The following is an 11,521-nucleotide window of genomic DNA, read 5'->3' as shown; positions in this document are numbered from 1 at the left end:
TGGCTCACCTTTCCTTTCAAACATTGATCCCCAGCACCTCTTTGGGTTACTAAATGCCTTGTAGTTAGGTTGCTCTTGATAGTGGATTTTCAGCTGATGATCCCGGATTAGTTAATCCAAGTCACCGAGTGTTGAAGCACTCCAAAGAGCTTAGTAGTCCAAGCAGATCCTAATACACAGACACCACAGGCATATATTTTTAAGGTTCAAGCTATTGGTGTCCAGCTTTGTTTCTTTTTGTTTTCTTTGGTTCTGCCATCTTTTGGCTATCTCTTTTCTTTCTTTCTTTTTGTTTTTCTTTTGAACCAAGGATTTTCTTATTGAGATTCATAGACAGTAAGCCACTCTACACTTAGAATGAAACATTCTAGTTCACTTATTCACTAATAGTGAGTTTTTATACAATCACACACATACCACCACTTACTATTATTCTACTTCTATCTAACAGAGAACTATCTCACTTCACATTCAAACATTTCTTTTATTGAATTAAAGGTGCAGGGGACAGAACATGCATTTAGTTAAGTGAAAGTAAACACGCAAGCACACACTTAGACTAGCTTACTTGTTGCAAAGAGTGATTCTACTTGTACTAAATGAACACTTTAGCAAGACATAAGTCAAAACATTTCTCAACAGCAAGAGTTAAGTATAGATACAACCTATTGGTTTGCAGTCCTCTTGTCCTTCCTTCTATTGTGCTCCTTTTGAGTTATGATGCATAATATCTTCAAATGGTTGTTAGTTCCCTGCACAAATCTCAAAAGTTGCTTGCTTCTCAAGCCCTTAGGTGACTGGTTAGTATGCATGAATTGAATATGGCTTTTGGATTTAATTTGGTGTGGGAACACCAAACTTAATTCCTTGCCACTTCCTTTGATGCAACAGATTAACTATATGTAAAATCTTGTGTCCTTGCTAAAGGTTATAAAACTAAAACTAGAAAGCAATTAAATGGTTGAATGATTTGTCTGATTGCTTAGAGCTAGCTTTGTGCAGGAAGTGAGAATGTGCTTTTAAGTGAGATTTTGGTGGAACACCAAACTTAGAATGCTTCATTCTCTCTTAATTTGTTTTGGTGTGGAACACCAAACTTAGCTCCTTGCGATACATACCAATTATTCAACCTTTTTATTGAAAAAGTTATGAAAAGAAAACTACCTCATGTTGGGTTGCCTCCCAACAAGCGCTCTTTTAATGTCACTAGCTTGACATCCTTCTTTCTTTGATCATGGAGGTTGAAAATCATAGTGCCTCAGCTTTTCTCCTCTTACTGTGAACTTCCTTCCAGTCTCCTCTTTGATGATCTCTAGGTGTTCAAATGAAAGGACTCGGTTCACAGTGTAGTATTCAGATAATTGTGGAGACACCTTCATTGGTTGGGTGTTTAACACCACTTTATCCCCTGGTGAAAAGCCTTCAGTAGGGATTTTCTTATTTCTCCACCCTCTTGGCCTCTTCTTCTTTTCTTTCTCAAGAGATACTCCCTGCCTTGGTGGTTCTTTATCTGGGATGCTGAATTTCTCATCTGGGGGTTTTGGATCTAGTTCCTCCTTGACTTCTTTGGTTTGTTGCACCATCTCTACTTCTTTCAATTGTGGATTTAGAAGTCTTGGATTTAACTCATTGAATGCCTCCTTCAAGCTTTGATCTCTGGCCTTATCCTTCATACAATCTTCTTCTTGAGTGGGCTCATGCAGGGTTTTAAAAACATGGAATGCTAGGTGTTCATCATGCACTCTTAGCAACAATTCCCCTTTTTCAACATTTATCAATGCTCTGCCCGTAGCTAGGAAAGGCCTCCCCAGGATGATGGGAGTGTTAGGGTCTTCTTCTATATCTGAGATAACAAAGTCAGCAGGGAGAAAGAATTTTCCCACTTTTACCAATACATTCTCCACAACTCCCAGTGCTTGCTTAGTGGATTTGTCAGCCATTTGGAGAACTATTCGTGTGGATTTCAGCTCAGAAATTTGAAGTTTCCTCATTAGAGACAAAGGCATCAGGTTTATGCTTGCACCCAGGTCACAAAATGACTTCTCAATTGTTATGTTTCCTATGGTGCAAGGTATGTAAAAACGCCCAGGATCATCTTTCTTCTCTGGTAACTCTCTTTGGAGGATAGCACTACATTCCTTTGTCATCTTAACAATCTGTCCTTCCTGCAGGGATCTTTTCTTTGTCAGCACTTCCTTCATAAATTTGGCATATAGTGGCATCTGTTCAAGTGCTTCCAAGAAAGGAATATTGATGCTGAGTGTCTTGAATATGTCCAGGAATTTTGAGTATTGCTTATCCTCATTCTCTTTTTTGAACCTCTGAGGGTATGGAAGTTTGGGGACATCTGGCTTCACCCCTTCCTTCTTCTCCTGTAGCTGTGTTTCAAGGATGTCCTCATCTTTCTTTGAGCTTTTTGCATTCTTGGTCTTTCTCTCCTCTTCACTTTTTTCTTCTATCTCTTCTCGTGGAACTTTTCTGTTGTGTTCTTCCTGATTGATGGCTTCCTTCTCACTTCCCACCATAATTGCTTTGCACTCCTCCCACTTTGTAGCTTTTCCTTTGTCCCTTGGGTGGTCTGAAGTGGTACTAGGGGATGCATTTGATTGCTTCTCACCCATCTCTGTGTTTTGTTTAGCCATTTGTTCCATATGCCTTTCAAGATTTCTGATTGCAGCTTCTTGGTTTTTGATTGTTATGGCTTGATCCTTCCGTGCTGCTTCTTGATCTTGTCTTACCATCTCTTGATTTTTCATGAGTTTCTCCATCATTGTCTCTTGGTGCTTCATCATCTTTTCTATCAATGTCTCCAAGTTGGAGATCCTTTGAGTGTCTTGTGATGTTTGTGGCTGGTTGTGGGGTGTTGAAGGTTGATGGTGGGTGTTTTGGTTAGTGGTTTGGTTATTGGGTGGATAGTAGTTAGAATTTGAGTGGTTGTTTTGGGGTTTTCTATATGGATTGGGGTTAGTGTTTTGCTGGTTGTGATTTTGGTTGTTTCTTGAGTTATTTTGGTTTGAATTTCGTTGCCATGGTTGCTGATTTTGAGTGTGGTTATCTCCCCATCTTATGTTTGGATGGTTCTTCCAGGATGGATTGTAAATGTCACCATAGATTTCATTTTGGCCGGAGCTTTGGTTATGCACATATTGAGGTTGTTCCTGCTGCTGATCTTCTTGGTTTTCTTCATTTTGCCCCCATTTGGTTGATGGTTGGCTTGTGTTGACTGCTGCAACTTGGAGGCTGTCAATCCTTTTGGCCATTTGTTCAAACTGTTGTTGAATCTGTTGTTGCATCATCTTGTTTTGAGCCAAAATGGAATCCACTCCTTCCAATTCTAATACCCCCTTTCTCTGTGATGGTTGGCGGGTTCTTTGATGAGCAAAGAAGTATTGATTGTTGGCCACCATGTCCACAAGATTCTGGGCTTCTTCAGCAGTTTTCATCAGTTGTAATGAACCTCCAGCAGAGTGATCTAATGCCTCTTGAGATTTCAACGTCAAGCCTTCATAGAAATTTTGTAGCACATCCCATTCATTGAACATTTCTGGGGGACACTTTCTGATTAGAGCTTTGTACCTCTCCCATGCTTCATACAGGGATTCGGCATCTAATTGGGTGAATGTCTGCACCTCAGTTTTCAGCCTGACGATCCTTTGGGGTGGGTAAAATTTGGCTAAAAATTTAGTCACCAAATCGTCCCAACTAGTGACACTTCCTTTGGGAAAAGTTTCAAGCCATTGTGCAGCCTTATCCCTTAATGAGAATGGGAACAGCAACAATTTGTATGTGTCTGGATGCACACCATTTGTCTTGACCGTTTCACAAATCCTTAAGAAAACGGACAAATGTTGGTTGGGGTCTTCAAGAGGGCCACCTCCATAAGCACAATTGTTCTGCACCAAGGTGATTAGTTGAGGCTTCAACTCAAAGTCATTTTCCTGAACATTTGGGGTGAGGATGCTGCTCCCATAATGTCTGGGATTGGGGATAGTGTAAGAGGCCAACACCCTTCTTGCAGGCTGGGCATTGTTGCCCACTCCCTCTTCACGCACCTCAGCCTCCATGACTTGCAAAAATCACAAACAAACCAAATAAAACATGAGTATTCTAGTGCTAGAATGTGGTTAGAGGGTTAGGTGACACAATGTGTCAAACAGTTAATGTGCTTAGTAAAAATAAAGAAAAATAAAGAAAAAGTGCTTGATCTAAACTACCACCTCACTTAATCATTGTCAATCTAATCAATCCCCGGCAACGGCGCCAAAAACTTGATGGGAATTATTTTGGTGGAAAAATGAATTTCTCCCAAAACAACACCAATCTAACCGGCAAGTGCACCGGGTCGCATCAAGTAATAAAACTCACGGGTGTGAGGTCGATCCCACAGGGATTGAAGGATTGAGCAATTTTAGTTTAGTGGTTGAATTAGTCAAGCGAATCAAGATTTGGTTGATTGAGTTGCAGAATTTAAATTTGCATTAAAAGTAAAGAGAACAAGAATTAAAGTGCTGAATCTTAAAGAACAAGAAATTAAATGGCAGAAACTTAGATTGCAAGAAATGTAAATTGCAAGAATCTTAAATGACAAGAAATGTAAATGGCTTGAAATGTAAAGGGGATTGGGACTTAGATTTGCATGAATTAAACCAAGAAAAGTTAAATTGCATCAAACAGAAGGTAAATGGGAATTGGGGTTGAATCAGATTCAAACAGAAAAGTAAATGAACAGGTAAAGCAAGAGCAGAAAATTTAAAATGGGAAAATTGGATCTCAGGACCCAGAGACTAGAAAACCAAGTCTAGATCTCAATGCCTTCCTAGATCCAACAAGAACAATAGAAAAGGAATTGTAAATTGCAGGGAAATTAAATGAGAAAGCAAGTAGCAGAAATGAAATTCAATTTGCAGTGAAAGTAAACAAGATCCAAGGTGAGATTGAAACAGAATTCCTTCAATTCTCCAACCCAAGATCCAAGACAAGAATAATTGAAAGTGAAAGCAATTAAACTCAGAAAATAAAGATCACTCAAGCTCCCCAAAACATCAAAAGAAAAACTCTCTAAAAACTCTAAAAAGGGAAGCTCCCCTAATAACTTGAATTCTAGCCTATTTATACACTTTCTTCAATTGATCTTCAAGCCTTGAGTTGGGCCTTTGCTCTTGGTGGAATTGGGTTGAACGAGGCCTTGGTTGATTGCTCTTGAAGTTTGGAGAGAAACCCAAGTGAATCAATTGAACCGGATTTGAGTTTTGCAAAGTTGGATTCAAAGTTAGCCTCAAAGTTAGGGGGCTAACTTTGAGGCCAACTTTTCATATCAGCAAAGTGGGTTTGCTGCATCTCACGTTGGTGCCAACGTTAGGGGTCTAACTTTGACCCTAACGTTGGCCTTGCTTTGTGTGCTAGTGGCGCCAACGTTAGCCTCCAAGTTAGGGGGCTAACGTTGGCGCAAACGTTGGCAGCCCCTGGAGGAGATTTCTCATGCCAACGTTAGCCTCCAAGTTAGGGGGCTAACGTTGGCGCAAACGTTGGCACCCTGGGAAGCAAATCTTCATGCCAACGTTAGCCTCCAAGTTAGGGGGCTAACGTTGGCGCTAACGTTGGAACACCCTGGGAAGCATTTTCAATTCCCAACGTTAGCCTCCAAGTTAGGGGGCTAACGTTGAGGCTAACTTCAAGTCCAAAAGTTTGTGCCAACGTTTGAGGGCTAACTTCAACTCTAACTTCATTCTTCCTGGTTCAATTTCACTTGTTTCATTGTCTTCTCTTAGCTTCTAGCCATTCCTTCTCACTTCAATCCTTTTCCAAGCTTTCTTCACCTATCATAAATCAACCAAACACATCAAAGCTATGCTTGAAATCATGAGATGATCATTCTATCCTAATATGCACCAATTATGGCATCAAACCTCATGAAATTGCATTAATTTATCTATGGTTGATTCAATCAAAGGAAGCATGAAAATCTACCTAAATTGGCTTGCTTAAGCCTCAAGAAAGTGCATAATTCAATCAAAAACAAAAGAAAGAGACTAGTGAAACTAGGCTAAGATGACTTGTCATCAATCTCCTTGCATCATAGGCAAGTTGAATGCCAATCTTACATTTTCCGGACTAAAATCTAAGCATTTCTCCCGAACCATTGTAAGCCAATTCTTTGGGTTCGGGTTCACACTTTGATCATGGTTCTTGGTGATCCATGCATTGGCATAGAACTCTTGAACCATTAAGATTCCGACTTGTTGAATGGGGTTGGTAAGAACTTCCCAACCTCTTCTTCGGATCTCCGGATATTCACTCTTTTTTAGTTTGAAAGGGACCTCGGGGATCACCTTCTTCATGGCCACAACTTCATAGAAGTGGTCTAGATGCACCCTTGAGATGAATCTCTCCATCTCCCATGACTCGGAGGTGGAAGCTTTTGCCTTCCCTTTCCTCTTTCTAGAGGTTTCTCCGGCCTTAAATGCCATAAATAGTTATGGAAAAACAAAAAGCAATGCTTTTACCACACCAAACTTAGAGGGTTTGTTCGTCCTCGATCAAAAGAAGAAAGAAGAGAGTAGTGGTGGGGTAGGTGGGGATCCTGTGGGGTCCACAGATCCTGAGGTGTCAAGGATAATTCATCCTTGCACCAAGTGGCGAGCAAAAATGCTCTTTATGCCAATTCTGGCGTTAAACGCCGGGCTGGTGCCCCTTTCTGGCATTTAACGCCCGCTTCTTGCCTTTTCCTGCATTTAACGCCAGCCTGGTGCCCCTTTCTGGCGTTTACTCCCAGAATGGTGCCGACTGGGCGTTAAACGCCCATTTGCTACCCTTACTGGCATTTAAACGCCAGCAAGATCTTCCTCCAGGGTGTGCTATTTTTCTTTCTGTTTTTCATTCTGTTTTTGCTTTTTCAATTGATTTTGTGACTTTCCATGATCATCAACCTATAGAAAACATGAAATAACAAAGGAAAATAGATAAATATAACATTGGGTTGCCTCCCAACAAGCGCTTCTTTAATGTCAGTAGCTTGACAGTGGGCTCTCATGGAGCCTCACAGATATTCAGAGCAATGTTGGAACCTCCCAACACCAAACTTAGAGTTTGAATGTGGGGGTTCAACACCAAACTTAGAATTTGGTTGTGGCCTCCCAACACCAAACTTGGAGTTTGACTGTGGGGGCTCTGTTTGACTCTGTTTTGAGAGAAGCTCTTCATGCTTCCTCTCCATGGTAACAGAGGGATATCCTTGAGCCTTAAACACAAGGGATTCTTCATTCACTTGAATGATCAATTCTCCTCTGTCCACATCAATCACAGCCTTTGCTGTGGCTAGGAAGGGTCTGCCAAGGATGATGGATTCATCCATGCACTTCCCAGTCTCTAGGACTATGAAATCAGCAGGGATGTAATGGTCTTCAACCTTTACCAGAACATCCTCTACAAGTCCATAAGCTTGTTTTCTTGAATTGTCTGCCATCTCTAGTGAGATTCTTGCAGCTTGTACCTCAAAGATCCCTAGCTTCTCCATTATAGAGAGAGGCATAAGGTTTATACTTGACCCTAAGTCACACAAGGCCTTCTTGAAGGTCATGGTGCCTATGGCACAAGGTATTGAGAACTTCCCAGGGTCCTGTCTCTTTTGAGGTAATTTCTGCCTAGACAAGTCATCCAGTTCTTTGGTGAGCAAAGGGGGTTCATCCTCCCAAGTCTCATTACCAAATAACTTGTCATTTAGCTTCATGATTGCTCCAAGGTATTTAGCAACTTGCTCTTCAGTGACATACTCATCCTCTTCAGAGGAATAATACTCATCAGAGCTCATGAAAGGCAGAAGTAAATCCAATGGAATCTCTATGGTCTCATTATGAGTCTCAGATTCCCATGGTTCCTCATTAGGGAACTTATTGGAGGCCAGTGGACGTCCATTGAGGTCTTCCTCAGTGGCGATCACTACCTCTTCCTCCTCTCCAAATTCGGCCATGTGGGTCATGTTAATGGCCTTGCATTCTCCTTTTGGATTCTCTTCTGTATTGCTTGGAAGAGTACTAGGAGGAAGTTCAGTAACTTTCTTACTCAGCTGACCCACTTGTGCCTCCAAATTTCTAATGGAGGACCTTCTTTCAGTCATAAAACTTTGAGTGGTTTTGATTAGATCAGAGACCATGGTTGCTAAGTCAGAGTGGCTCTGCTTAGAACTCTCTGTCTATTGCTGAGAAGATGATGGAAAAGGCTTGCCATTGCTAAACCTGTTTCTTCCACCATTATTGTTGTTGAAACCTTGTTGAGGTCTCTGTTGATCCTTCCATGAGAGATTTGGATGATTTCTCCATGAAGGATTATAGGTGTTTCCATAGGGTTCTCTCATATAATTCACCTCTTCCATTGAAAGGTTCTCAGGATTATAAGCTTCTTCTTCACATGAAGCGTCCTTAGTACTGCCTGGTGCAGCTTGCATTCCAGACAGACTTTGAGAAATCAAATTGACTTGCTGAGTCAATATTTTATTTTGAGCCAATATGGTATTCAGAGTATCAATCTCAAGAACTCCTTTCTTCTGATTCGTCCCATTGTTCACAGGATTCCTTTCAGAAGTGTACATGAATTGGTTATTTGCAACCATTTCAATAAGTTCTTGAGCTTCTGCAGGCGTCTTCTTCAGATGAAGAGATCCTCCAGCAGAGCTATCCAATGACATCTTGGACAGTTCAGACAGACCATCATAGAAGATACCTATGATGCTCCATTCAGAAAGCATGTCAGAAGGACACTTTCTGATCAATTACTTGTATCTTTCCCAAGCTTCATAGAGGGATTCACCTTCCTTCTGTCTGAAGGTTTGGACTTCCACTCTAAGCTTACTCAATTTTTGAGGTGGAAAGAACTTTGCCAAGAAGGCATTGACTAGCTTTTCCCAAGAGTTCAGGCTTTCTTTAGGTTGTGAGTCCAATCATATCCTAGCTCTGTCTCTTACAGCAAAAGGGAATAGCATAAGTCTGTAGACCTCAGGGTCAACCCCATTAGTCTTGACAGTGTCCCAAATTTGTAAGAACTCAGCTAAAAACTGATGAGGATCTTCCAATGGAAGTCCATGAAACTTGCAATTCTGTTGCATTAGAGAAACTAATTGAGGCTTAAGCTCAAAATTGTTTGCTCCAATGGCAGGGATAGAGATGCTTCTCCCATAGAAGTCGGGAGTAGGTGCAGTAAAGTCACCCAGCACCTTCCTTGCATTGTTGGCATTGTTGTTATTTTTGGCTGCCATGTCTTCTTCTTCTTTGAAGATTTCTGTTAGGTCCTCTACAGAGAGTTGTGCCTTAGCTTCTCTTAGCTTTCGCTTCAAGGTCCTTTCAGGTTCAGGATCAGCCTCAACAAGAATGCTTTTGTCTTTGCTCCTGCTCATATGAAAGAGAAGAAAACAAGAAAATATGGAATCCTCTATGTCACAGTATAGAGATTCCTTGAGGTGTCAGAGGAAAAGAAAAATAGAAGGAAGAGGTAGAAGAATTCAAACTTATCAAGAAAGATGGAGTTCGAATTATGCATTAAGGAGGAGTGTTAGTCCATAAATAGAAGGATGTGAGAAGAGGGGAAGAAATTTTCAAAAATAAATTAAAAATATTTTAAAAATATTTTGAAAAAAATAATTGATTTTTGAAAACTAAGAGTGGAAAAGAAATCAAGTGATTTTTGAAAAAGATTTTGAAATTAGAAATTAAAAAGATATGATTGAAAACTATTTTAAAAAAGATGTGATTAAAAGATATGATTGAGAAGTTATGGTTTTAAAAAGATGTGATTGAGAATATATGATTTGAAAAACAATTTGAAAAGATTTGATTTTTAAAAAAAAATTATGACCTACCTAACAAGAAGGATATGATTCAGACATTAAACCTTTCTCAACAGAAAAGGCAACATACTTGAAATGTTGAATCAAATCATTAATTGTCAGCAAGTATTTTTTGAAAATGGAAAGAAATTGATTTTGAAAAGATATGATTGAAAAGATATGATTTGAAAAAGATTTGATTTTGAAAAATTTTGAAAACTTGAAAAAAATTTGAATTGAAAACAAAATCTTCCCTCTTGTGCCATCCTGGCATTAAACACCCAGAATGGTATCCATTCTGGCGTTTAACGCCCAAAACACTACCCTTTTGGGCGTTAAACGCCCAGCCAGGCACCCTGGCTGGCATTTAAATGACAGTTTTCCTTCCTCACTGGGTGTTTTGAACGCCCACCCTTTTCTGTGTAATTCTTCTGCTGTATGTTCTGAATCTTCAATTCTCTATATTATTGACTTGAAAAGACACAAATTAAAAATATTTTTGAATTTTTAATGATGAGGAATAATCAAAATGCAACTAAGACCAAATAAACAATGCATGCAAGACACCAAACTTAGAAGTTTGTATACTATTGACACTAACAAATTGAGAATGCATATGAGACACAACAAAACACTCAAGATAAGAGAATTTAAAGATCAGAGCAAGGAAATCATCAAGAACAACTTGAAGATTAATGGAGACACATGTATGAATTCGAAAAATGCAAGAAGAACAGAAATATGCAATTGACACCAAACTTAAAATGAGACACTAGACTCAACAAGAAATATAAAAATATTTTTTGATTTTAAGATTTTATAATTTTTTTGGATTTTTCGAAAATTAAGTGGAAAAGAAAATAAAGGTATCAAAATTCTTAATGAGAATTCCAGGAATCATGCAATGTTAGTCTAAAGCTTTAGTCTAAAGGGATTAGACATGGCTAGCCAAGCTTCAGCAGGACATTACATTCAAGAGCTAAATTGATGAGGATCAATCAGCTTTGGTGATGATAAGAACATCACCTTGAAACACTAGAATTCATTCTTAAGAACTCTGAAAAATACCTAATCTAAGCAACAAGATGAACCGTCAGTTGTCCATACTCGGAACAATCCCCGGCAACGGCGCCAAAAACTTGGTTCACGAAATTGTGATCAGTAATGACGCCATCAACATGGTACGCTCAATTGCAATCTCAACTCTTTATCACAACTCCGCAGAACTAACCAGCAAGTGCACTGGGTCGTCCAAGTAATAAACCTTACGCGAGTAAGGGTCGATCCCACGGAGATTGTTGGTATGAAGCAAGCTAGGGTCATCTTGTAAATCTCAGTCAGGCGGATTCAAATGGTTATAGATGATATATGAATAACGCATAGAATAAAAATAGAGATACTTATGTATTTCATTGGTGGGAATTTCAGATAAGCGTATGAAGATGCTTTGTCCCTTCCGTCTCTCTGCTTTTCTAATGTCTTCATCCAATCCTTCTTACTCCTTTCCATGGCAAGCTGTATGTTGGGCATCACCGTTGTCAGTGGCTACAGTCCCGTCCTCTCAGTGAAAATGTTCAACGCACCCTGTCATGGCACGGCTAATCATCTGTCGGTTCTCAATCAGGTTGGAATAGAATCCAGTGATTCTTTTGCGTCTGTCACTAACGCCCAGCCTTCAGGAGTTTGAAGCTCGTCACAGTCATTCAA

The 11,521-nt window shown here is 39.8% G+C and overlaps 1 non-coding gene across 1 annotated transcript; it reads left to right on the top strand.

Annotated features, from left to right (window-relative positions):
- The first annotated feature begins 8,734 nt into the window (after positions 1-8,734).
- Positions 8,735-8,842, top strand: LOC130978698 (small nucleolar RNA R71). Its single transcript, XR_009086316.1, has one exon. It is a non-coding gene; the product is annotated as a small nucleolar RNA R71 (small nucleolar RNA).
- Positions 8,843-11,521: the final 2,679 nt, after the last annotated feature.

This window comes from Arachis stenosperma, chromosome 4 (assembly GCF_014773155.1).
Source record: "Arachis stenosperma cultivar V10309 chromosome 4, arast.V10309.gnm1.PFL2, whole genome shotgun sequence".
Classification (NCBI taxonomy): domain Eukaryota; kingdom Viridiplantae; phylum Streptophyta; class Magnoliopsida; order Fabales; family Fabaceae; genus Arachis; species Arachis stenosperma.
This window is presented reverse-complemented; position numbering and strand designations above follow the sequence as displayed.